This window comes from Chelonia mydas, chromosome 15 (assembly GCF_015237465.2).
Source record: "Chelonia mydas isolate rCheMyd1 chromosome 15, rCheMyd1.pri.v2, whole genome shotgun sequence".
Taxonomy (NCBI): Eukaryota; Metazoa; Chordata; order Testudines; family Cheloniidae; genus Chelonia; species Chelonia mydas.
This window is the reverse complement of record NC_057856.1, coordinates 8,352,136-8,379,157: the sequence shown is the minus strand read 5'-3', so window position 1 is coordinate 8,379,157 and position 27,022 is coordinate 8,352,136. Positions and strand designations below refer to the sequence as shown.

The 27,022-nt window shown below is 43.1% G+C and overlaps 1 long non-coding RNA gene across 1 annotated transcript in view; it reads left to right on the top strand.

Annotated features, from left to right (window-relative positions):
- The first annotated feature begins 1,426 nt into the window (after positions 1 to 1,426).
- LOC119563818 overlaps positions 1,427 to 27,022 on the top strand; it is a 41,175-nt gene continuing 15,579 nt past the window's right edge. Inside the window, exons 1-3 of the long non-coding RNA XR_005222423.2 lie at positions 1,427 to 1,542; positions 4,246 to 4,556; positions 5,881 to 6,042. This is a non-coding gene — a long non-coding RNA (uncharacterized LOC119563818). The remainder of the gene's footprint in view (positions 1,543 to 4,245; positions 4,557 to 5,880; positions 6,043 to 27,022) is intronic.

Here is a 27,022-nt window from a genome sequence, read left to right as displayed (position 1 = left end):
CCTTGAGAAGAGCGCATGGGTGGAATCCTAGCCAAGCAATCTCGCGCAAATTGCTACTCAAAAATAAATGTGCCATGGGATCTTCAGGATCCATATAGTGCAGACAGGACTTTAGTTTTAAAGCTCTCACCCAAAAGATACACATTAAACTCTGTGAAACTAAAAGTATAAATGGTAGGAAAAAGATGCAAGATGGAGAATGAGAGGGAGATCTTATTCTTAAAGTATTTTTGGTAGACGTAAGCAGTGTGTAGTTTTACCAAGAGAAAACAATGATGTAATGGAAATTAAATGGAGTCTGGAGTATTATTAGAAGGAATGTCTCCATTGATTAAATGAGTTGCTGACAGATGGCAGCAGCAACGTTGCTGGGCTATCAGTCTTGCATTCTTTGTTTGACATTTTAAAAGAAAATGATGAATGTCATTGAGTTTTTCCTGTTATTATTTGCATGAGGTAAGTGATTCTGCCTCATGGGTTTCAGATCTTCTAGGTTAGTAGGATCCTGAGCATATCTAAATATTTGCTGGCTATCTTGTTTGGAGCCAAGTTTCCTTTATTTTTCCCACTGGGGCTTCAAAAGTAAGTGCTTGTCTATGCACAAACTGGAACTGAAATAATCAAATATCTTCCATTGTTTGCAGTTGGTCCCAGGGAGACAAGGTGGATGAGGTAATATCTTTTATATCTATTGGTGAAAGAGACATGAAGAAGAATTCCGTGTAGCTTGAAAGCTTGTCTCTTTCACCAACAGAAGTTGGTACAATTAAAAGATACTTTCTCACCCACCTTGTCTCACTGAAATAATTAAGTCAATTTTAATACACCTCTGTACTCATTTCAGAGCAAGTCTGTATGTAGACACATTTCCTGGGGATTAAGGGTGTCTTAAAACTGACTTAGTTATTTCAGTTCCAGTTTGAGTACAGACAATCCCTAAATGCCTTCTTCCAAGGTACGCTTCCGATGCACAGGATCTTCCATAAGTTTTGAAGATGGTAAGCTGAGCATTTGACTATGGCTTGTCTTTCAGGAAGCATTTCTTTCCTGCTTTGTGAAGCCATCCACTTTGATGAAGGAGAAGAAGAGAAGAGAAAGAAATGTCTTTTTTCAAGCAAGTTGATTTCTTTTTCCATTTGGGTCTCTAGCAAACTGATCATTGTCATTCCATATGTTCTTTCATTATTTTTACATTAAAAGTGCAAAAAACCAAACAAACAAAGTGTAGCGATGAGCAATTGCAGAAGCATCAAACTTCTGTGGAAAAGGCCAAATACTACTTTTAATTGCAGTTCCTGGGTTACATATTGAGGAGTACATGCTAACCTTAATGCACAGCATTTCTCCCACTGCTGTCAATGTGAGGTTTGCACAAACATCAAGGGTAGAATCTGGTCTTTATGCAGGAGCTACATTTTTAATATGAGACTTTCCAAGGTGTCTAAAGATTTTGGACACCCAGTTTCTAATGGGAATTGGATACCCAAATCGCTTTAGCAAATCGTCATCTGAATCCCCTAAGTGACTGTGAAAATCACACCTGTAAGTCTTTATCGTTATTTATTATTGTTAAATACTATATTGTTGCATTCAGTATCACTCAGTGGGAAAAGTCTGCTCCCCTTCCAGACCACTGCTATTTCTGCCCTGTCTTCCTATTACTTGAACATCTTTCTTACTCTGCGTCTTTCCCTTTGTCCTGGCTTTTTGTCTCTCCTCCTTTCTTCCCTTTACACCTCCTTCTCTGCAACAACGCTGCAACAACGCTCAGTTCCACCCTCTCTGCATCCCAGCAGCAATGCAAGAGCTAATGCTAATATTTTAAGTTGTCCATGTTAATTTGCCAGTATGATTAATGGGTGAATTCAGCTCCAGTATTTCCAACCGTTTGTAGAGCCAGGAAGATTGCACTGCCTTGACTTACACTTGGGGTGAGACTTTCAAAAGTGCCTAAGTGCCCACACTGACTTTCAGTGGGACTTGTGCTCCTGAGTCCCTGAGGTGCTCTTCAGAGTCCCACCCTTGAGTCAGATTTTCATACCCAAGAAGGCCAGAATCTGTTAATGAAAGCTTGAATTAAGTCCAGTGGCAATGTGGTCATAGAGCACATTCATTACACACTTTCCCTTAGAAGATGCCTGTCACCTCCATAGATCCCCAGCTTGCCCCCCGGCATTGTGCTATCATTCAAGCCATATGGTGAGATACTTCTTGCATTACACTACTAACCTGAGTAACATTCTTATTATGGAGGAATTTTAAAAAAACACCTAATAACATGCTGACCTAATATTACACCTTAAAAATAAAAGGAGTACTTGTGGCACCTTAGAGACTAACCAGTTTATTTGAGCATGAGCTTTCGTGAGCTACAGCTCACTTCATCGGATGCATAGCATATCGTGGAAACTGCAGAAGACATTATATACGCACAGAGACCATGAAACAAAACTTCCTCCCACCTCACTCCCCCGCTGGCAACAGCTTATCTAAAGTGATCCTCAAGTAGAGCCATTTCCAGCACAAATCCAGGTTTTCTCACCCTTCCCCCCCCACACACACACATACAAACTCACTCTCCTGCTGTGAGTTTGTATGTGTGTGTGTGGGGGGGGGAAGGGTGAGAAAACCTGGATTTGTGCTGGAAATGGCTCTACTTGAGGATCACTTTAGATAAGCTGTTGCCAGCGGGGGAGTGAGGTGGGAGGAAGTTTTGTTTCATGGTCTCTGTGTGTATATAATGTCTTCTGCAGTTTCCACGATATGCTATGCATCCGATGAAGTGAGCTGTAGCTCACGAAAGCTCATGCTCAAATAAACTGGTTAGTCTCTAAGGTGCCACAAGTACTCCTTTTCTTTTTACGAATACAGACTAACACGGCTGTTACTCTGAAACCTGTCACCTTAAAAATGGCATTCAATTTCAGCTCCCAACATATAGAAGTCTCAAAGTATAACATGACTGATTTATGCAACTGGAGAATCTATTTGAAAATCAGAAATCACTATTCTGAAGAAGGGATCCAGGTAGGAACATGGGAATCAGCATTCTGCATCAGACTAGTAGTCCATCTAGTCTAGTATATTTTCACCTGCAGTGCTTTAGAAGAGGTGCAACAAACTCTACGGTAGGCATTTTGGGGATAAACAAACCCCAGGAATCTTTTCCTCTTAACAATTATCAGTTGACTTAAATTCAGAAACATGGAGGGTTATGTCCCCTTTCAGCAGATGCAAAGGATATAATAAAGTTCATAGTATTTGGTCACTATTAGGTTTTTCTATTTTACACCCCCTGTTAACTCCTTCTCACCCCGCATTGTTATGTAGAAGCTGTGAAGACCTGGGCAACAGCCAACTCAGTTCTGGCTTTTTTAGTCAGTTTGCTACCACAATGTTGAAGCAAGAGTCATCTAGAAGTTGCCTTTATAGTCATCCAAGTAGGACTGTCTTAGCTATTATGTACACTCCATGTACTCATTGGTAAAGAAACTTTATGCATGAGACTTTTTTTCCTTTCTAAAAATACCCTCCATTTTTCCCCTTGTGAGTGATGTCTGCCAGTGACCTTCTATGGGAAAGCTCTACAATTTCAGCAGGATAAATTATCCCATCTTTATAGTGCTATGTCTGTTATTTCCCTGTAGGAACCTGGCCTCACTGTTTTGTTGGTGGTGCAGTGGGATTACTTGGATGCTGCTTAAATGACTTAGTCATATCTCTGGTTTCAGAGTAACAGCCGTGTTAGTCTGTATGCACAAAAAGAAAAGGAGTACTTGTGGCACCTTAGTTAGTCATATCTCTGATGGTCCAATGATGCTTTTTCTCTCGGTGCCATGGAGAAGACAGTAGGGGCCCCTAAGGGGCCTGTGTCTCTAGCAGAGAAACAGGGCACAGCTTGCTAGTGACCTCAGGTGGAATCAAATAATGACAATGGGAGTAATCCATTCTTGTGGATATATAATGAACCATTTCAGCCCCTTCGGGGGTGGAAGGCACTTGCTATTTTATAGTTCACCCCACTTACACAACAATTTAAATCAGGGAAAAGAAATATAATACTAAACGTTCTGTGGAAATGTAAGTAGACAGAATGTAGCTACCTAACTTGACCAGGACCACTAGAGTCAACATTTTTACCTTTGAAAAAATTGCTTTGAGATCTTTTATGACGAGAAGGGGTCAGGGATTCTGGTATTGTATCTCATCCAAAAGATGGCAACTCAAGCAACACTTAATTTGTAGGTGGCAGGATATCATTATGGAAGACAGCTAAAGAAGACCTGCTTACCTTGTGAGAAGAGATGGCATCATAGCACAAGGTGATATGGCTGTGAATGGACTCTGGAAAAGAGACATTGCACATGCTCCATAATCTGTCTAGTCCATATCATTTTCATTCCATGCCTGAGGAATGAAGAAGGACTTGTCGTAGTGGGCACTCCTTTCCAAGCCTGAGGAAAGCCTAAAGAAGATACCTTATGCATCATGGGGAGTGAGGAACCAGGTTCCAACGTGTTCAGCTCTGTAAATATGCAGTTGTCAAGCTCCTCAAGGTAGGTACATCTTCACTTGTTTCATGGGAGTTACAGGCCTGGCAACAAACAGCCTGGTGTAACATACTTAGTCTTTGGCTCAAGTGGTAGAGTGAGCTATGATTTGAAGCTAGAGAGCTTAGGTTTAATCACCTACTGGGGCAGCTGTTTCCTCGCATCTTGTTATTTCCTCTGCATCCTTATGGGAGGTTTCAGCACCCACCTCCCTCCATTTGTACACACCTCACAGAACCAGTATCCTAGGCAAGGCTTCCTTTCAGAGTCCATCAATACCACTCATTAACTAGCCAAAAGGCGATCGGAGGCACTCTCTCTCCCGCTTTGCTTCTGCATCACAGTAACACTCATTCTGATTGAGGTGGGCTGCAAGAGGCTCCTTCTGTTTCCCACCAAAACTCACTCCATGATGCAGTCATCAGAGAAGGGGGACTTGAGAGTACTGCAAAATGTGCACTCTCTCTCTCTCTCTCGTTCTCCCAGACTGTATGTGCCTTAATGGGGATATCAACTCTGCCCTTTTAACTCTGAGTGCCTGACTGGCAGCCAGTTTATGCAACTGCTATTGCAGAATGCACACAAAATAACTGCAAAAAGTCAAATTCCAAGCAGGGAGATATTTCCGAAGCTGCACACATTGCACCACGAGAGGGCACCACACTCCTCATCACAGCAATAGATAGCAATGACTCAATTTACTTTGAAACTGGTCGTTCCAAGTGCCCAGACTCTTTTCTATTCCTTGGGCTTTGTCTACGTGCAGCTTTTGGACTAGTGTAAGAGTTCTGGTGACTTTTCTCCTGAAAGGGTTAAAGTAAAACTCCTGGGATGGAAGCAGTTATACCAATATAAAGATGACTTATACCAGTATATTCATTCCCCTTCCCATATGGGAAAAGCTATACCACTATAAAGCACCTTTATACCAGTATAACTGCCTCCAAACTAGGGGAGTGATACTGTTTTAACTATACTGGTATAGTTAAAGCAGTCCAATTTGTGTGTATTGACAAGAATTTACACAAGTGTACCCCAGATAAATAGGGATTAGCATCACTTCCTTTTTAATTTGCTATACTTTAGCCCACACTCAGAAGTCTGGAATTTGGAAGTCAAGGAGAAGCCCTCTCCAATTGTCAGTTGCAATGCACAAAGAAGTTAAGTACACCCTTACTGCATCCTGAGATATCAGGATGCTCAGGTACAAAGATAGTGGATGTGGTATAAAGACCTAAATAGAAACGTTAAACAAAAATGAAGAGATTGAACACCAAAGGTGCTGACTATACTCTCCCTGCCCCCATCCATCACTTGTGCCTTGGAAAAGGCTGCTTCATTTTACAGGTCTACTTGTTGAGAAAGTAACTGGATACAGGAATTCACGTAACTGAGTGGGATTCCAGGTGTGCACATCTGCCTTCCAGTTCTTGCCTTCCCCAGAGCAATGCTGGCTGGTTGACAGCGGAGAGCAAATCAAACTGTTTAGGAGGTAGGTGTATATTTCTGCCTCTTAACTAAATGTTGAGGTGCCAATTCAGGGCTCTTGAAAGAGAATTATTGTAACTGGATATAAGCCAGCACCGTGCAAACTTCCACTGAACACTACTCTGCTATTGCATCTCTCTCTTGCCATAGAGAAACACCTGCTGTGCAAGTCCTGAGCTCGCCAACACCTCTTTGCTTCCCTTAATATGGACACCTCTCTCCCCACCCTCAACCATGCTTAAATCTTGACCTGCAGCATTCTTAGTATTCCATACTTGGGCTTTTCTTGAGAAGAAGCTGTCATTTAAGCAAATCTAGTCAAGCTGTGGGATGGTTTGGAAATATGGCAGGCAGATGCTATGGTGATGGATGTCAGTATAAAATCTAAGATAGAATAGTTATGGACCAGACTAAAGCTACCAAACTAGCTTTCATTTGTGACCTCAACCAGGTTTGAACTCTGGGCCCAACATGGCCTTCTTCCCTATAACCATAATCTCTCTCTCTTTTTCTTCTGCCTTTGCCTCCCCTCCTCAGGGTAAAGGTGCTGTGGTAGAGGAATCCAGAGACCTTGCTGCCTTCCCATCCTGTTAATTGATTCCATATCCATTGTGTACACACTTCATGACTCACTAAGGCTCTGCCCCTCAAGGCTTCTCCATAGTATCTCGTAATCACTAATAAGAGTCAGATTAACCTTGTGTATAGTTGACTATTAAGGTTTTTCAATCTTGCACTCTATTGCTTTTATGAGTCCTCTGGTACACCATTCTCTGAATCGTATAGATTAACCCCATTTATTTCACATATAACCCCATTCCCAGCCTCAGCAAAGGGAAGGCCTCAGCACTACAAGGCACTTCTTGGCAGGAAGCTCTTCGCATCAAGTCTATTAGGGCAGTGACAGCTGAGCCTCCCGCTAATGACTTACAGTACCAGATTGGAACAAATTGTTCTTATTTTGTTTCGTTAATATATATTTTGAGAGTGAAGTCGAGTGCATGCATGCACTTTCTCTGCTAATAGACTGTTTTAAAATAGGGACAAAAAGCCATTGGAAACAGAGGTCAAAGGGATGCTAAAGAGAGGAGGAATGGCTATTTCTATTCTGCTTCCTAGGCTAGAATGGAATGAGCAGTTGCAGGAGATAACCAGGCTATGGAAAATACAAGGATCCCACTGTACTCCAGTGCTGCAGAGAGATGCCGCTGCACTCTGGCTTCAGAATGCTCCGAAGTCCCAGAGAGATTCTGGATAAGATTTTTAAAGGCACAAAGAGCAGTTTGGTGACTGGCTCTCATTAAAGTCAATGGGCGTTGAGCATTTAACCCTCGTTTGTGCCTTTGAAAATCTCCCTCTCCTTTCTTTTCAACAAGCACAAAACTTCCAAGGACAGCCTGGGAGGCTGAGGGGTGCATACTAGATCAAGCTGGTGCCAAGTGCAACACAAGGGTTAAGTAAGGCAGCCTCTAACACACCCGCAGCCACCCACTGGTTCAATAGAGGCGTGACCCAAAGCCATCTGAAGCCCATGGGCATCTTTCCACTGGCATCAATGAGATTTGGATCAAGCCCAATCTTTAACACCTTTTTCCTGACAATCTCAAAGATTTAAGCTTAATAGGTTATATACCTCACAACTTCCCTGTGAGAGGAAGCATTGTCCCCAATTTACAGATAAGAAAACTGAGACACAGCAATTAAGTGACTTCTCAGAAAACTTTTCCCGACTACAGATGTGCAGTTTGCACTGATAAACAATTTTCATAGGCCATATAGCCCATGCCAGCTGTTCCTCTGAAGCAGTCTGGTGAACATCTTGGCTTTTGGTTTTCATAGCTCATGAAATGTCTCCAGTAAAAATTCGTGTTTATCTAATAATGAAGAAAGAGGGCCAAACAAATATTCTGAGCTTTGCACTAATTCATTTTTTATTTAAAATGGCAGGTAAATATATGCAAGTTAGGTGTGGCCTTCACAATTTCTGACTAGTATCAGGGGGTAGCTGTGTTAGTCTGTATCCACAAAAACATCTGAAGGAGTGGGTTTTTTAGCCACGAAAGCTTATGCCCAAATAAATCTGTTAGTCTTTAAGGTGCCACCTAATTTCTGACTAGTTACCACTGGCCTGTTGGTGTGAGTTGGGGAGTCACTGTGCTAAACAAAAATGTGGAAGGAACAATATAATAATACCTATTTCTTATATAGCACTTTCCATTTGTAAATCTCACAGCACTTAAGAACCTTTGATGTATTTATCTTCACAACACCCCTCTGAGGTAGGGAAGCATTTTAACCCCATTTCACAAGTGTGGAACTGAAGCACAGAGAGATGGAGTTACTTTGCTAAGAACACATAGGAAGTCCTTAGTAGAGCAGGAGCTTGAACCCAGCTCTTCCAAATCCTAGCTCAATGCCCTAACCACTGGTAGGGAAGGATTGTAGCTAATTGCAGTGCTTTCCGGTGCATTTCTGAGTCAGCCTCTCCACTTAGGGTCAAAAAAGCCAGAGCATGTGAATCTGCCTTACCTAGTGAAATGTTTTGAATGGATGGCTGGGGGGGGGGGGTGAAGGGGGGGTACAGTGGCCTTGGCGACATTAACCCCTTGTGTGCCAGGATGTTAAGATTTCACACCCATTTAATATGTAACAGCTAGTATAACAACTTGCTCTACAGGGCAATATGGGATTCCTGCTTCCCAGACTCTTTGTGCATCTATAGAGCACTGAAAGAGTTAAATATAGCTTTTATTGACAGTGTGTGGCATGGCTGAGGATTAGGGCTTATTTTAGCTGCTCTTCCTAAACATAGCAAAGGTCATGAGGGAACAGGCTTCATTGCTAAGTCTTGTTGGCCTTGTTCCTTCTGTGGGTTTTGCTGGAGGATGGGACTGTCTCACTTACAAGGATAATAGATGACTAGCTTGGTGCTGATTAACCTCATTTTAATTGATAATTAATTTTAAACCCTATTTACTTTCCCTGGAACAGCTGAGACTCCAAGGAAACCACTGTGAAGGCACACAAGGATTGAAATCTTCTCCAAGGGAATGGCTGAGTGTGGGAAGGGATATAGTTTTATATTCAGAATCAGTTTCCAGTCGCACTGTGACTTTAGAGCTTGAGTGAATCTGTGGCTTGTGGACGAGAGGGACTATCAGCTCTGACTAGAATGAGGAATAGTGCAGATAAGTTCAGTCTATGCTTCTCCTGGTTGGCTTGGCTAGGCTAATGCATCCTTGTCTTGATCTGAAAAGATATCTACTGTTCAAATCCTGATTGGGCCCTCCCCAGGCTCTGTCAATGTACCTACTTCCTGGCTTGCTATATTCCCTATTACTCTAGTCCTGGGGATTTGATGAACAGACTGGTGATGTGGCTGAATATCCTTCCAGGACCAGTTCAAACCATGAAGGTTTTTTTGCTTGTTGCAAAACTGCCCAAAAGGTATGTGATTCCATAGTTATACAGCTCTCATAACTTGAGGGTTGTCCTGAGAGTCATTCTTATTCAGAGCCCTATTCTTTTCCCATTCTGGACTTTGTTCTGTGGGTCTCACCATCCCAGCATGATCCTCTCATAGCTGTGTTAAGTTTCCTAGCAGTACATTCACCCTGGGGCTTTCCTAACCACAGTTAAAATCTACTGAGTAGCCCTAGCTAGTACAGTAATACTTTGTCCTTCTATAGCACATTTCAGGCAGTGACCTCAAGCATCTTACGAACATTCAAGAATTAAGTCTCACAGCACCTGTGAGGTAGGTATTCTCCTTATTGTATAGGCTGATAAACTAAGAGGCTGTGATTTGCTCAAGGTCACGCTCGTGAATCTGTGCAGAAGTGGCAGCAGATGCCAGCAATACTGACTCCTCTGGTGTACACTCCTTTCCAGTACAACACACAGCTGACATGAGCTAGATTTTAAATTACTTCTTATGTCATGACATCTCACTTGGTGCTATATTGTGATGTCTCATAGACTTGTATTCAGTGGAATTACCAAGTCCTAAAATGTAGCCTCTAGGTACTGCAATAATAGGTACTTTAGAAAAACCTAGGTAATAACAGAAAGCTTGAACTTCCCTTATCACAGCCTATCACCAAAGGTAATTAAAGCAAATAAAGGCTTTAATGTATTGGCTGCATATTCACAATATCATTCCCAATATCATTTGCCCACCCCTCTCCAGTAACATATTCCAGCCATAGCTCCTCTTAATGTATTGGCTGCATATTCACAATATCATTCCCAGCTATTCCAGTAGTTGGGCTGTGAATGGCTGCCTTTCAGTTCTCCCTGTGTGTGTGTGTGTCTCACTGGCAGAAGCATCTCTCGCTGCTGAAAGGAAGATACGTTTTCTTTGAGTCCTGGCACAAGCTGCCAGACTGGCTGAATCTTTGGAATGTGCAGATGCATAAAAAAGGCGTCATGGGGTTCCTGCACTCTCCATGGGGTTCCTGCATTAGAGCAAATAAGTTAAAATAGCTACTGTCTAATTAGATAGAATTAGAACTGCTTATCTGAAGGGTGCTTGTCACTCTAGGCAATTTCACCCTTTTATAACTAATGCCAGTTGACCTCCACTTTCACCTCACCTGTTATAGTGAATGATTGAGGAGTCCTTTTAAAGTGGGCATCTGTTCTGAAAAGTGACTTTATTCAGTAATAATGCTGTGTAGGTTTGTCTGAGTGTCTTCAGATCAGATTTTACTCCATTTACAAGTAGAAAATACTTCCTCTAACCCCCAGTTGCCATCCCTACAAACTCAGAATGGAATCTGAAAGGCAAGCTGGGTTCTCTCTTGCTCTTGCATTATCACCATTAATAAAAACTCTGCAAGCCAAATCCTTCTTTTTTTATACCTTGTCTAAGGTTTATTTGCCAGCTGAGCAAAAGAGCTCCCCTTTTGGGGCCAGATTTTCCACTGCTGTTCGGGCAGGCTTTCAAAAGTGCCTGGCACCAACAAATAGAGCCAGACTTTCAAAAAAGCTCTGCACCCAGCAGATCCCATTGTTCTCAATGGAAGCTGCTGGGTGCTAAGCCCTTTTGAAAAAGCTGACCTTAGTCACTGCTTTGCCCACCCCTCTCCAGTAACATATTCCAGCCATGGCTCCTCTTAATGTATTGGCTATTTGTGGGATGGAATGTGGTGTAGCAGTTAAAGCAGGAGGCTGATACTCAGGATTACATGTTTTTAGTCCCAGTGTTGCCATAGGCTGTGTATGTGACTGTGGGCAATTCCCTTGACCTCTCTGTATGTCTGTCTCACCATGTGTAAAATGGGGATAATTCTTACCTGCATCCCAAGCATATTGTGAGGCTTAGTTCTCGTTTGAAAAGGGCTTTGAGATGCATGAATGGAAGGAACTGTAGAAGTTTTAATAGAGGAAGTTAATACTCATGGGGTCAGAAGGGATCAGGTTTTACTAGCTGCTATGAGGGGGGCATGACCTGATCAAGCAGAGAGAGGTCATTAAAGGTGATGGTAGGATGATTTCCATGAGCCCCTCCTACATCTAACAACCGTTCCAGTGTTAGAAGTGTGGAGTGGCCGGCTGCTACACCAAATAGCATAGGTGGCTAACCTGTTTACACATACACAAAATTTCCATAAGCTGGATGCTCGCTGGGATTTTCCATAATGCCTTTGCCCCCACCCCCGCCCCTTTGAGTTGGGGAGGGGAAGAGATTTCCCGTTGGCTTTCTCCATAAAGACTGCTTGTATATTTTTAGCTGCTCAGGATGTCTCCAAGTAACACGCTGGCTCTGAACTTGCCATGTCAGCCTTCCCTTTTAAACCCCCTCTTGAGAGGTTTATGGCTGGCTCTCTGCAGCTTTGCTGATGCAGCGTGTAATGTTTATACCTGCAATCAAGTATCAGCTGAAGCCCAAAGCTGGGAGTTTTCCTCTTTCTTTCTCCTGATGCTGAGTTTGCAATCTGGTAATCTGGTAGTTTTCCATGCACAATCCCCACCCCCACCCATCAAAATCCTGCCACCTGATAGCTTTTTATAAACCTATGTGTTTACAGTCAGTAGGGGATGGGATGGACCTAGCCTCTAGATTTCTATTTCTAGGTGATTTATAATGCAGTCTTCCCCCACACCCTTACCTCCCAGAGCAGTACATGGATGTTGAGATTCACCACACAAGAGTTTTACCTACATTTCATAAACCCCCTTGTAAACAGAGAGGGAAGGTTGGCTCTACCTGAGTGTGTAGTCTCCTTGCAAGCTCCCTTCAGTACAGAGTATCCAGTGGCTTAAGATGTTCTCGGAACTCCTCAATGAAATGATAGGCCTGGATCAATATAGCTGCTTCCCACATTGTATCTATTTCTGTCACTTCAATGCAACAGACATTTCAGGCTTTAAAGTGGCATACAGACAGAGTGACAAGGTGGGAGTTGGTACAATAAAAGATATCACCTCACCCACCTTGTCTCTCTAATATCCCGGACTGATGGCTACAACAGCACTGCATACACAGAGTGACCGTCCTGGAGTTTTATGACAGGTTTCAGAGTAGCAGCCGTGTTAGTCTGTATTCGCAAAAAGAAAAGGTGTACTTGTGGCAGTCTCTAAGGTGCCAGAAGTATTCCTTGTCTTTTTTCTAGAGTTTTATATTATAGATAGGTGGCACAGCATCATACTACCACTGTGTTATCTAAGCCTGATCTGAGCTCATGACATGGCAGTAAAAATACTTAAGTCCTGTCTGAAACAATGATCACACCTGTGGTAGAGCCAGTATAGCTGCATTATAGTTGAAAAATGGGTAAACTAAATTATATGGTAGACAAGGCTCAACAAAGCATCAAGCCTTAAGCTTCAGAATTGGCAACTCTTCTCTCTTCCTGAAGTTTAAATTGGTCTGTGATGAGGTTATCTTACCCTCATCAGGTCATGTGTATGTTGCCTCAGTTTCCCCTTCTTGGGCTCCCCAATACACTCATGCTTCAAGTAACATCCACTTTTGGGGGTCTAGTTTATTAACAAAATGGTTCATTGTGGGGAAAACGTGTATTTGAGTTAACAGACTTCACAGTTCCTTCCCCAACCCGCGGCCTAGTGCCAGATCTTTCCTAAAGCCTTTCCTAGCCGAGTCTTTTGCTCAAGCTCTTTATGAGCACCTCCCTTCCCTATCTGTCAGCGGTCTCTAAAAGGCAAAACCTGCTATGTCGGAGTTGCTGTCATGTGGTCACCTGACTCAGTCATCAGTCAGGACCTTAAAACAGGGAGCAAGGAAGCATGCGTATTGTATTTGCCTAAGGACCAGTACAGTGTTATGTGGTCCTCTGGTTTATAGGAAATTTCATGCTAATGTCCCTCATGGTGACAGGGCAATGATTTCCGTAGTCGACTGCTTTGCAATAGTAAGAGCTAGTAAATGTTTCCGTGGCAGTTGTCATGTTTCTCATACACAACGAGCAGCCACCTGCTTTCAGTCTAAAAACTCTCATTTTAAAACATCCTTTTAAATTAAGGTAAATAGCAACACAGTACATGAGTAAAACCCTCCAGGGAAAGTACACTGTGCCTGCATCTTCAGTGTCGCAGGCTCCTAGCAGCTCTGAGAACAAAATGGCTGCTGTCTCAGGAAAGCAGTGGAGAAGTTAGACATTTAAAGATGCAGTGCACAGAAAAACGTGTGTCTCAGATTCCTAGCTACATACAGCAGGAGCAATGAATTTGGTTTGCTCATGTATTTGTTTGCAGGAGTGGGTGTGAGATGGGGGAGGAGGGAGTAGTCTTGCTTTCTCTTCAGAACTTTTATCCCTCAGCTGAGAGAGATCTACATTTGAACCCCTTCTGTTTTCTTGTGCATCTGCAAGTACTGTGGCAGCCCGGTCATTTTGCAATCCCCCGCCACCCCGTCCCCCACCCAACTTTCAGTTATGTGGCCTATCTTCACTGCAGTATGTTCTTTAACAGGAATGTACTGCAATACAGAGAGACCTTGGGGTGGTGCCAGTCAGTTTTTTCACAGACCTTGAGAAAGGGACTTGGAGGTTGGTCAGAGGATATGGATAGCAGTTCTGAATTGTCCAGTTGCTCATCAGAGAAGGAAGCTTCAAGGAATATTTCACACATAGTGATACACTGTCTAGCCACTGGCTGTCTGGAATGCTGTGCCAGCACAGGGTGGGATCATGAAAGTCTCTCCAAGCTGCGATTACACAGAGATCCAAATGGGGGGTGGGGGGTTTGGGAATGAGAGGAGCAGAGAGAACTGGGCAAGAAGTCAAAGGTGGGGGGGGGGGGGCAGGCCGGGGTTTATGTCCCAAGGAACTGGGAAATCCTGGCCTCCAAGCACCTAGACTCACTTATAAAAAGAAAAGGAGTACTTGTGGCACCTTAGAGACTAACCAATTTATTTGAGCATAAGCTTTTGTGAGCTACAGCTCACTTCATCGGATGCATGCTGTGGAAAGTGTAGAAGATCTTTTTATATACACACAAAGCATGAAAAAATACCTCCTCCCACCCCACTCTCCTGCTGGTAATAGCTTATCTAAAGTGATCACTCTCCTTACAATGTGTATGATAATCAAGTTGGGCCATTTCCAGCACAAATCCAGGTTTTCTCACCCCCCCCCCAAACCTATCCTTGCAACAAAGCCCGTTGCCAACTGTGCCCACATATCTATTCAGGGGACACCATCATAGGGCCTAATAACATCAGCCACACTATCAGAGGCTCGTTCAGCTGCACATCCACCAATGTGATATATGCCATCATGTGCCAGCAATGCCCCTCTGCCATGTACATTGGTCAAACTGGACAGTCTCTATGTAAAAGAATAAATGGACACAAATCAGATGTCAAGAATTATAATATTCATAAACCAGTCGGAGAACACTTCAATCTCTCTGGTCACGCGATTACAGACATGAAAGTTGCTATATTACAACAAAAAAACTTCAAATCCAGACTCCAGCGAGAAACTGCTGAATTGGAATTCATTTGCAAATTGGATACAATTAACTTAGGCTTGAATAGAGACTGGGAGTGGCTAAGTCATTATGCAAGGTAACCTATTTCCCCTTGTTTTTTCCTACCCCCCCCCAAGACGTTCTTGTTAAACCCTGGATTTGTGCTGGAAATGGCCCACCTTGATTATCATACACATTGTAAGGAGAGTGATCACTTTAGATAAGCTATTACCAGCAGGAGAGTGGGGTGGGAGGAGGTATTTTTTCATGCTTTGTGTGTATATAAAAAGATCTTCTACACTTTCCACAGTATGCATCCGATGAAGTAAGCTGTAGCTCACAAAAGCTTATGCTCAAATAAATTGGTTAGTCTCTAAGGTGCCACAAGTACTCCTTTTCTTTTTGAGAATATAGACTAACACGGCTGTTACTCTGAGACTCACTTATGTGACTCACTGTTATGTGCTTTATTGGGTCACATCAGCACGGCCTGCATAGCTGCGCAGCACTGACTAAAATTTCCAAAAGTCCATCCTACTACCTGTGGGGCTCAGCATAAATCCTTGGGGTGGGGGAGGAGGGAGTGTTTTCTTTGTTAGCTACAAAGGCCCAGATCCTCAAAGAAATTGAGGCTCCTAGCTTCCACTGAAATGGATGGACGTTAGGAGCCTAAATATCTTGGAGGATCTGGGCCAAAGTCCTGCACAACAATCTGGTGGGATTGTTCCTCGGGGCATTTACAAGACCATGCCATGGAAAGAAATGGTCAGGGAGAGGTGCTTGCAAGGAAGGGATAGAAACCCTTTCAAACTTGTTCTGCATTTCAGGAAAGAAGTTGCACAGACCAGACTCTAATTCAAGGATAATCCCACTCATGCTCCAGCCTGAGCATCCACAGAGTGATCAATTGACTTATTTGCTATGGTGACACATTGGCCAAAGACTGTCCTGCAAGCACCTCTCTTCTAGATCACAATCCACTCCAGCATGTTAAAACAAAAAACAGATATGATGGGAGTTGTGGAGAAATTCCCAATCTTCAGCCTCCATGCCTGGCTGCAGAGATAAACATATAGCTTAATAGTGATGTGAGGAGGCAATATTCCCACCTTGCTCCGAAACGAAGGCTCTGCAGTCTGGATAGGGCCAAAACTTGCCTCCTTTCTTGGGTTTGGCTTTAGTAACAAGGTACACAAAGTGCAACACAACCTCACCTTGTGACACATTTGCTGATGGCCTGGCATGATACCACATGACAGTCCGAAGACCCTTCCATCAGTGCAGATGTGGCATATTGGCATATTGCCTGTAGGGTCAGATTTTCAAAAGAGCTCAGTGTCCCGCAGCTCACATTGTGATACTTATGGCCAGATTTTCAAAACTGTGCAGGCTTCACTCAAGAACTCCCAGTCTTACTGGACCCATTTCCATGACAGTTTGAGTATTTATCATTCAGAGCAGCCACAGAACTGAAACCTTTGGAATATTCCTTTGTATATTGACTTTAAAAACCATAGCAAAGTCTTAAACGGTTGGCAATAACCACCCATACACAACTCGTTTGCACATAGCAGAGACTGGTTATAGCTCTTCTACCCATTTCATTTTCTTTTTGATTTTATTACCTTAAATATGTGTATGTTGGGGGGAGAGAGTGGGTGGGGGGTGCAGTGGGCAGGAAGGTTAAATAATCTTTTTTAAGCTGTGAAGTTTGTTTTGTAGCTCTGTGGGTACATAGGAATATATGGGGCCAAATTCTGCACTGGCTGAAATGACTGTAATTCTATTGAAATCAATGGAGCTACCCCAGATTTATGCCACCATAAATGCAATCTCAGAATTTGGCCCATGGTCTTAAACTATTAGCTAGATGAAGTAATAGTTCCAGACAACACCAAAATTTATTTACTGTTCTGCTGCAACTTTAGAGAACTCCAGATCCAAACTTGGCAGCTCTACCTCACCTCAAATTAGACTTCACAATTTTGCCTGCACTTCAGATCTGTGTTCAGTTCTCTGGGCACTTTATTGTAGGAAAAAGATTACTAACATGGAGAGGGGGTAGTATACGAACACTGAGATGAGCCCTAGTCTTGAGGATCGGTTTCAGGAGGAAAGACTTAGCATTGTCCCTGAGCTTCTTTTCATAGGGCAAACTTTAAAGTGCCTTGCTAGACGCCTGCAAAAATCATGGACAAGAAACATGTAAGAGCTCATTCAGGCAAGTTATTGACTCTGGAGACAGGATTTTAGATGATCTCGGGATAATATCTAGGGATAATCTCAGTGCCACTTCTGAATCATATTTTATGTATGGCCCTCTGGCACACCCTCTCATGAGTGCTGGAGTTCCTCTTCTCAAGACTACTCTAGGTATTACTCTAAATTTCCCTTGAATACCCCTAGTGACTGAGCCTCAATGACTTCCCATGGGAGATTACATTAAAGAGGCACTATAGAAAGATTTATTGAAGGTCGATAAAAAAAGGTGTATAGAAAAATCTAAGCAATATGATCACCATGGAGGAGAGAAATGGTGCAATTTGCCATGAGGTTTTTTTAAAGCTTGATTCATTTTTCCTTTTACAGTAATTTTATCTCCCTCCTCCCCCCATAATGGGGAGTGGAATGGGCTGGGAGGAAAAGAAGGAGAGAGCCTTTGTTAGACTTGATTTCTATATGGCCAGATGTTCAATCCGAAGGCCATCCCGAAGAATGAGAGACAGGGAGCTTTTGGACATTCCTCCAGGAAAACATGTGTCTGCCCTTTTGGGATGTACTGAAGCTGGCACATCCTGGCATTTCCATTGATTTCAAATGACCTTCCATAGAAAACCTCCTTTGTGCACTCTGGTGCTCGGAACACATGCACACCTTGTGTCAGCAAGGGAAGGGACAATCCGCACGGCTCAGCTGATAAATGGATCTCTAGGTCAGTAGGTTGCGGGGCCAGAGTTTCAGGACACGGTGTCTTGCAGTATCGGAGTGGGACACCACCTGCTCTGAAAGCCCTAGTGCTGAATATATTTGTGCTCTCCCTGTGGGATCTTATGTCAGGGAAATAGACACCCCAGACCGAGTGGCATGCACATACTGACTCTTACCAGCACTGTCTGACTTTGTGTTTGTCTCTTCCCCAAGGGCTGAACTAAGGAGCGGTGGGAGAGGTAAAAGCAGAGAGGAGCTCCTTCTCCTATCCTGGGCTTGGTTAGAGCAGCATTTCTCCACATTTCCCCTCCACCCCCTCTTTGGCTTCTGCTGTGAGACTTCCCCACCTGTTTCAATCTACATTAGGCACTGCTTTCCCCCATCTCCCTGCGGCTCCCTACTTCTTTCAGCTTCTTGAAAGTTAATGAACAAAGTAAGGGCAGAGAGGTTAGTAGTTGTTGTCCTCGTTCAGATTGTCTTTGTCTTTAAAGTGGTGTCTGGGGAGGGGGGAGAAAGAAAGAAGTTCTGAGTACAACACACAAAATTTCTAGACTAGGTCAGTGCCCTAAATTGCTGTAATCTTTATGGGTGTCACCCACCGAAGTGCCACTACCAGCTACAGCCAGCAGGTGTCGCTGCGGTCCTTGCTTACCAAGGAGCCAGAGAGAAAGTGGAGGAGAGAAAGCAGTGGAAAACAGACATTTAGAAAAGGAACAATTTGTTCCAAAACATTTGCTTTGTAACGGGGTCATCTATAAATTCTGGGATTTCCTGTTTGCTGAACGGCAGGCTTTTTTTTTTTTTTTTTTCCTTCAAGCTGCAGACTGGAATCATTTTATTGCAGCTCACTGCAAGTCCCTTTCCTATTCCATGTCTAGGTTTGCAGACTTTGCGCAGAAATTTCCCAGCTCTTGAGGGTTTTAAGTCAGATCCTTCAATGCCGTCCTCTGGAGTCATGCTTTAATTTCCTTTGGGCTTTGGAGGTGATGAGATCATGGTAGTTTTAAGAGGAAAGTACTGGATGTATTAATGACTTCTTTTCATGCTGATATATGTTTGTTCTGGATGCAAAGGAAGAAAAATATGCTTGTTCTGGATACAAAGAGGACAGAGAAATCTGGATTGCTTGGTAAACTGGGTGCAAGCAAACAATATGTGTTTTAACATGACGGAATGTATACATCTGTGAACAAAGAATGTAGGCCTTACTAAAACAATGTGGGACTCTGTCCTGGGAAGCAGTGACTGAAAAAAATTTGGGGGTTGCTGAACACAAGCTGCCATGTTGACACCTGGCCAAAAGGGCTAATGCAATCCTTGGATGCATAAACAAGGGAATCTTGAGTAAGTGTAAAGAGGTTATTTTACCTCTGTATTTGGCATTGGTACAACCACTGCTGGAATACTGTGCTCAGTTCTGGAGTTCACAGTTCAAAAAAGGATGTTAATAAATTGGAGAGGGTTTAGAGAAGAGTCATGAGAATGATTAAAGAATTAGAAAACCTGCCTTATAGCGATAGGCTCCAAGAGCTCAATCTATTTAGATTAACAAAGAGAAGGTTAAGGAGTGACTTGATTACAGTGTGTAAGTACTTACACAGGGAACACATATTTAATAATGTGCTCTTCAATCTAGTAGAGGACAGTATAACCCAATCCAGTGGCTGGAAGTTGAAGCTAGTCAGACTGGAAATAAGATGTAAATTTTTAACAGTGAGAGTAATTTACCACTGCAACAATAATTTATCAAGAGTTATGGAGGATACTCCATCACTGATGATTTTAAAATTAATATTGGACACTTTTTCTAAAAGATCTGCTCCGGGAATTATTTTGGGGGAATTCTCTGGCCTGTGTTATACAGGGGGTCAGACTAGATTATCACAGTGGTCCCTTTTGGCCTTGGAATCTCTGAAAATTTAAATAAAGAAGACTTTAGAGAAAGCAATGCTTAGCCACCTGGGGCCCAATCCTGCATTCCTGATACATCCAATGAGCTTGAGTGGGAATTGCGTATCGAGTGGGAATTGTCCCTGTGCAACAAATGCAGGGTCTGAACTAATTTACCTCTGTTGAGCAAAACTGGCACCCATAGCTTACAGTCAGAGAGCTTAAGGCCAGAAGGGACAGGCAGATCATCTAGACTGACCTCCTCAACATCCAGGCCACTAGCCCCCACCCAGTTGCAACTGCGTTGAGCCCAGTAACATGGATTAGACTCAGAGCCACAACACAGGGTAAAAATCATATTGTATCTGACTCAGACCAGACTAGGCAAATCCTCTCCTGCCTACCCCATGGAGAATTTACTGATTGACTTTACGGTGAGAGAAGGTGACCCATTTTTTATGGGGATTTGGGGTGGGGGGAAGAGACTATTCCATCCCCACGCCCTACCTCGAACTTAAGATTCAAACAATTTTTTAGAAGGTTCGAAGATGCTGAGGAAGTGGCTTCCTTCTTCTCTGGGGAGCTCCCAACATGATCTGTGCACTCTCCAATCACTCCCTCTTCCAATCTGTGGTGGCAGACATTTTAAGGGATGTCTTCTGCCCCCCTCATCTTTCCCTTGGAAAGCCTCTGTTCTGTTGTTCTTCACACACAGTGAAGTGCACATGGTATAAAAATCCTTGGAATTATTTTATTATTTATTATTGTACTACCTGGCTGTGGAAAGCAGTGGGCAAAAAGAGTAAAGACAGCGACAGAAGTCATTTGGCTTGTAATGTTTTCCCTAAATAGTAGAGGGGATTAGTTCATGTTTGAGGGCTTGTCTACACAGCGACTGAGTGCACAGCAAGCTGGGGTATAAATCTACAGGACACTAGCAAGCTGCATGCCAAGTCGCCATTTGGACTTTACAGCACTCTAAAAGTTCTATAGTGCACTTTGACCTACAGAACTCTTAGTGGGCATTAGTAGGGTCCACGTGGCCAGTTAGTACACAGCAAGCTAGTACCCTGTAGATTTACACCTGACTTGCTGTTCACTAAGTCTCAATGTGGACAAGCCCTGGTACAAATGCCCTCAAAGGCTGGCTTAGCCATGTGGAGACAGATTTCAGAGCGTTCCACACCCAGCAGCTTCCGTTGTGACATCTATGGCAATTTACAAGTGTTCAGTACCCCAGTGTTCTGGGCTCTTTGGAAAATCTGACCTGACTGTGGCTGCTGAGCACATTTTTGTTCTATGTTTATACAGTGCCTAGCACAGTGTGGTCCTGTGCCATGACTGGGGCTCCTAGGTGCTACAGTAATACAGATAAATAATAAAAATCATTTGAAAATCTGTCCACCAGTGGTAGGGTACAGCACGTGGGGATTCAAGTGAGGGTTCAGAACTCACTGTATTGATCCATTGAATCAGGCCCAGAGCCCACAGCAGTATCCCCAAGTCCAATTACTCCTACATTTTAGAATGGGGTGTCTCTAACCCACCCTTTTTGTCTAATACAAGGCAATGGAATTGTGAGGAGGGGATAGAGAGAGAACAATTGTTATTTATATTTTAACAGGTGAAACAACCTATCCCACTGTTCGCATGGTGCTGATGCTTTCCATGGATGTTCTGCCTGCATTAACTCTGGCAGCAATTAAAAATATTCAGGAGGCATCTGTCACTTTTGTTCTGATATTTCCACAGGGCACTTTATTTGTACTTTATGAAAGAAATATAAAATTCAGCAATATGGTTTCTGCTGAACTTCAATCATCTTACATATTGAGGTGGAAAGTGACAAGCAATTTTCTGTTCATTGGAAGCTGTTCTTCCAAATATCGCAACATGGAGATGGTGATGGAAGATTTTTACAGGGAATAGCACTTCACTAGCACTTGCTATCTAAGGATTGGAAGCACTTTTATGAAACATTAATGAATTAAGCTTCATACCTGTGAAGTAGGAAAATGTTATTGGTCCCACTTTACAGATCGGGAAACAAGCACCGTGATTAAATATCAATTATTCAAAACTGACACTAATTTTTGATGCCTGCATTTTTGGAGGCCCAATGTAAGGCATCAAGGGTATGATTTTCAGAGGCACTGAGCATTGCAGCTTCCACTTATTTCAGTTGGGGTTATGAGTGCTGAGAAACTCTGAAATATTAGCCCACGGTTTTCTAAGGTTGGGCACCGAAGTCAGAAGCCTCTACTGTTGAAAATTTGAACCTAACTGACTTGGCCAAAGTGACACCAGAAGCTTTTGGCTTAGCTGGAACTAGAACTCAGATCTCCTTTTTACTCACAAGACCATCCTTTCCATCCAGCCTGTTGAGTACGTTTCTTTGACGTTGAATGCCTGGGTGACACATTAAATCTATGTATGGTATGTACATTGTAACACTTTTGTTTGCTTGTGTGGGTATAACCTAAGAAAACATTCAATCAGAGAGAAACTAAGGAACTAAACTCATTTTACTTATCATATGTGTAGCTTTTAAAATTATTGCACTGCTACTAATCAGCATTTCTCCGAGATCTAACTCGGCTATACAGTCAGTTACACAGAACTTTTACGGTGATCTATAATTGTACTATTTGATGACTCTCAAGTGGAATGTACATTGGTGAGTATAGATGAGCTGCCTGAAACCCAAAGAACAGCACTCAGTTATCCAAGCACACGATAGAGCAGCTCCAGAACAGCTCCCATTCAGCCTTCGCTAATTCCACAAACATAAAACACCATCACACACGCACATTCAGATTTCGGTGCTGTAGTTTCTACTTACAAATTTCCATTAATTACTGACGAAAGAGATCACCCACTCACATAACATTGCACTAATCATGGCAGAAAAAAGGACCTCATATCCCCCAATGGCAACCTGACGCCATTCCTTCACTTCCGATTGTGCACTCATGCGAAAACCAAGGGACAGAAGTTCATACAGTATAATTTATGAAAGCCTCCCCCGCTCTATATTAATCATCAAAACATACAACCAATAAACATGGTGGGAGTTAAGGCTGCACGTTGTTTGTTCAGGATGAGGGTGGAGATATGTGGGCTGTATGTGGTAGAAGGGAGGTAGTTGAGGTTGAGAACGGGAACTGGTGAGGCGAGTGTAGATTGGGTGTAGAATGATTTAACTGCTTATTTCCTTGCTTCTTATGGTTTGAATTTGGGCTGTGCCACCTAGCAAGCTTATCTCAAAGTTAACCAAGATTTCTTCTGCGGGGGATGCTGTGGTTACACGTCTAACATCCTTTGCAGCTTTTGGGGGTGCGTACTCAAGAAGTTAAAATTATTCTTGGTGTGAGGTTTGTGCTGCTGCCTGTTACAAACCCTTACTTTGATGTTCCTTGTGTTATTCCCAGTGTCCGGCTCAGGAGAGATCTGAAGGTATTGGAAGATGGAATGCATTTTAGTGTTTTGCTCCTTTGGCTAGCTTTTATTATTTATTTTTTTGGGTTACAGTAGCAGCCAGGACTCTCAGTCATGAACCAGAAGTCCATTGTGGTAGGTGCTGTGCTAACACAGAACAAAAGGAGGGTCAGTATCGTCAGTGATTTTTGACCCTCTTAGACATTATTGCTGCCTGGTGAGGTGCTGGGAAGGATCAAAGTCCCAAGGGAAAGTGCTTTAGCCTCTGTGAAGAGTGAGGTTTCTTTTAAATAGAATTATAACTGGATATTAGACCTAAGAATAAGGTCCTTTGCATAGCAAAGCCATACACCAAAGCTTTTTAAAAATATATATGTATAATTTATGCAGTGTTTCTGTTAATCACACTCTCTACTTTAGATATCCATTAAAGCCCATCACATTAATTTAATTGAAAAATTCTAAGGGAATTGTATTTGATTTTTCCCCATTAAATTAACATTACAGCCTTTAAATAGAAGTCCTAGGCATCCATTGTTGTTAACAGAATTATTATGCAAATTGATATCTACTATCTGCCCTTTTCGGAGCTGACCACCAATTCTTTCTCTCCTCCCCCCCACCCCCCAAATTTAATTATCCTTTTCCTTCTGATTTCTAGGTCATTAACACTGTGTTTTCAGTAGTTCTTCTCACATGGCACTCCCTGCTTATCAGTCTGCTTGGGCCTCCCAGACTGAACCGTGTTAAGTTGTGGGGAGTATGAAAAGATCCTTCCCTATGTAGCTCACTGGCCTTACAGCAAGAGAAGCAGGAGCTCATTCCTCACACCAGTTCTTGGTGAGTGGGGCAAGGTGAAGTGAGTTTTAGCCCTGTTCCGAGCTAGTCCATGAATTGGCCATCTTGGGGGCAATGAGAACACTAGACCCAGGACTTGAGTGGTATCTCCAGGTACGGTTACACTGCAATAAAACACCTGTAGCTGGCCCATGTCAGCTGACTTGGACATGGGCTTGCAGGGCCCAGGCTGCGGGGTTATAAAACTGCGGTGTGGACATTCAGGCTCTGGCTAGAGCCCAGGCTCTGAGACCCCATGAGGGTCCCTGAGCCCGGGCTTGAGCCTGAGCCCGAACCTCTGCACAGCAATTGTATGGCACTGCAGCCAGAGCCCTGTGAGCTCCAAGTCAGCGGGCCCAGGCCAGCTGCAAGTGTTTTATTGCGGTGTAGATATTCCCTATATGGTCCACTGGATCCATCAACAAAATACTTGGGGGGGGGGTCTGCTTAGAATCCCTGATACAAACAGCATGTGAACTGCATTGGAGAACACCAGCTCTTCAAGAGAGTCAATCTAGACCCTTCTATAGAGGAGGGTGCTATATATTTGCATATAAATTGCTGCTGTTCTTAGGACCTAACACTACCTCAATAAAGGCAGTGCACATAACAGAGAATTCAATGCTGGTCACAGCCAGCAACAATAGACCATTCATGAGATTTTCATAGTCCTAGATTGCCTGTCTAAAAAACCAACATGCATTTTTTCTTAATAACACCTCCACCCCCAAATTCTGTCTCCATGTCTCACTCCTCCCCCTGCACCTTCTCCAAAAGTTTTTAGTGAAATCTCATTTCTATGCTGGGTTGTGTTGTTTTAACTGGCAACAATGGCCAGCTGGAGCACTCTAAGGAAACAGGGCATTCTCCAAGCAGATTCTGCATCTGTGAGATGTGATTTAGCTGTGCTAGAGCACTGAGGGAACAGCTTGTGCTCATATCTAAAGTAACAGGTGGCACTGCACAACTGAGTAACTTCCTGGACCCAGATACAAGAAAGCAGCAGTTTGTACAGACCTCCGTTCATGCTGTTCCATAACCTGATACAGGCAGTTGAGTGCATTATAAGGCAGATCCTTACCTGCATGCTGCCCCCTTCCCTAGTAATCACTGAGCTCAAAACTTTCCCACCTTGGATTGGTAAAATCCAGGAGGTGATGGATTCAAGCTCATGCTCAGTTGCAGGGACTCATCCTGAACAGAACAAAGTAGTGATCAGCACAGACCTGGGCCCAGATGAAGAATAGAGCAAAGACTAAGACTGCAGCTTAGTAAACAGAGGACTTTGGGGTTTTGTTGTTGGTTTTGGGGGTTGGTGTATTGCTGGATTTTTGTTGTCTTGAAAATGTGCAAGCCCTTGCCTTCATGGTTATTTTTGCATAACAGCTGTGTTTCTGTTGAGCAGCTGGGGGAGCCGTCTGATTCAGCAAAACTGCAGCATTAACTGTCAAAAAGTGCACTCAGGCAAGACTAGAAATCCTGTGGGCAAAACAATGGATCCTTTTCACTATGACTGAGAAGAGACAAAGTGATTCATATTGTCATAGGTGCTCAGATACAACAGTGATGGGCGTGAAAAAGGAGTTTAGATTCATTTACCCCAGGGCATATTCTCACAGAGGAAAAATCCATGGTTCTTTGTTTCATAACTGCATTGTGTGCATGGCTGTTAAAGGTATCCAGCAATGTATAAAGGAAACTTGATAGAGGGTCTGATCCCACAAAGTGCTGAAAGCCCCTTCCAATGGGAGCAGGGGGTGCCCAGCATTTCACTGGATTGGTCTCACAGTTCAAATGGAGCAATTTTTATATTTCAACCTTATGACAATATGCAATGTCCCAGATGTATGATGTGTCACTCTTTCCAGACAGGGTCAGTGTATCCTCTGCACTGACTGAGTTTGACGCGTGTGTGTGTGTATGTGAGGGAGACTGATTTTTAGGACAATTGTATGGATTTTTTTTTAGTGATGGAGAAGCAATGTGACCTAGAGGACAGGGCATTGGACTGGGAATCAGGAGACCAGGGTGCTATTCCCAACTCTGTCATTGACCTTGGGCAAGTCCATTTATCTCTCTATGTGTCTGTTTCCCCTCCTGCTCTTTGGTAGAGGAACTGCCTCTTTCTAGGTGGCTGTAATATAATGGAACCCTGGCCTCAGCTGTGACCTTTAGGCACTACTGTAATACAAATAAGTAATAACAACAACAATGGAGATTTGTCCATTTTGTACACCACAATGGGACCCACCTATAAAGAGAGCAAGATTGCATTTATAATGAAGAGGAATTAAATGTCCAACATGGTTTCAGTCTGTTGCAATGAGCAAACTGCTATTCCAGTTACAATGAAGGTGTTCTGTGCATGCGTGTGTGTGTGTGTTTTGGTGGCAACAGAGAGAGAATTATTTCACAATAAGTGATTTAGGATGGCTTTGTTTTTAACAATGTAGAAATGTCATCATTGGACTTTTTAGAAGGGAAACAACTTCTTGGATTGGTGAGTAGCCTTCTGGTGGCAGCATGTCGAGTAAAAAGTGGGAGAGGCTAATGGTGGCTCCAGAATTTGGAGGAAATGGAGATGGCCCTCACTGTATGTTGCGTGCTTTGGAATAAGCACACTCGGTTCTTAGTTGTCCCTGTTAGGAGCCTGCAGATATCCTCTAACCTACATGGTTGACGTGTCCCTAGCTACTCTGCCAGCAATGTCTATTTATATGCACTTCCTGTTCCAGACAGAGCAGACTAAGCTATAGGTCTGATATATAATAACCAGCCTATATGATATAAAACCAATGTTGAGACTTGATGCATGTTTGTCTCCCCTCACCCCCTGAATCACAGGGTGGTACCTAAGCAGTATCCTGGTGGTTATTCCAGGTGCATTTGGGCCCATCTATGCTATTCAATTTTTTTATTAATTGGGCTTGGCCCTTAGTCAAACTGCAGCTCTG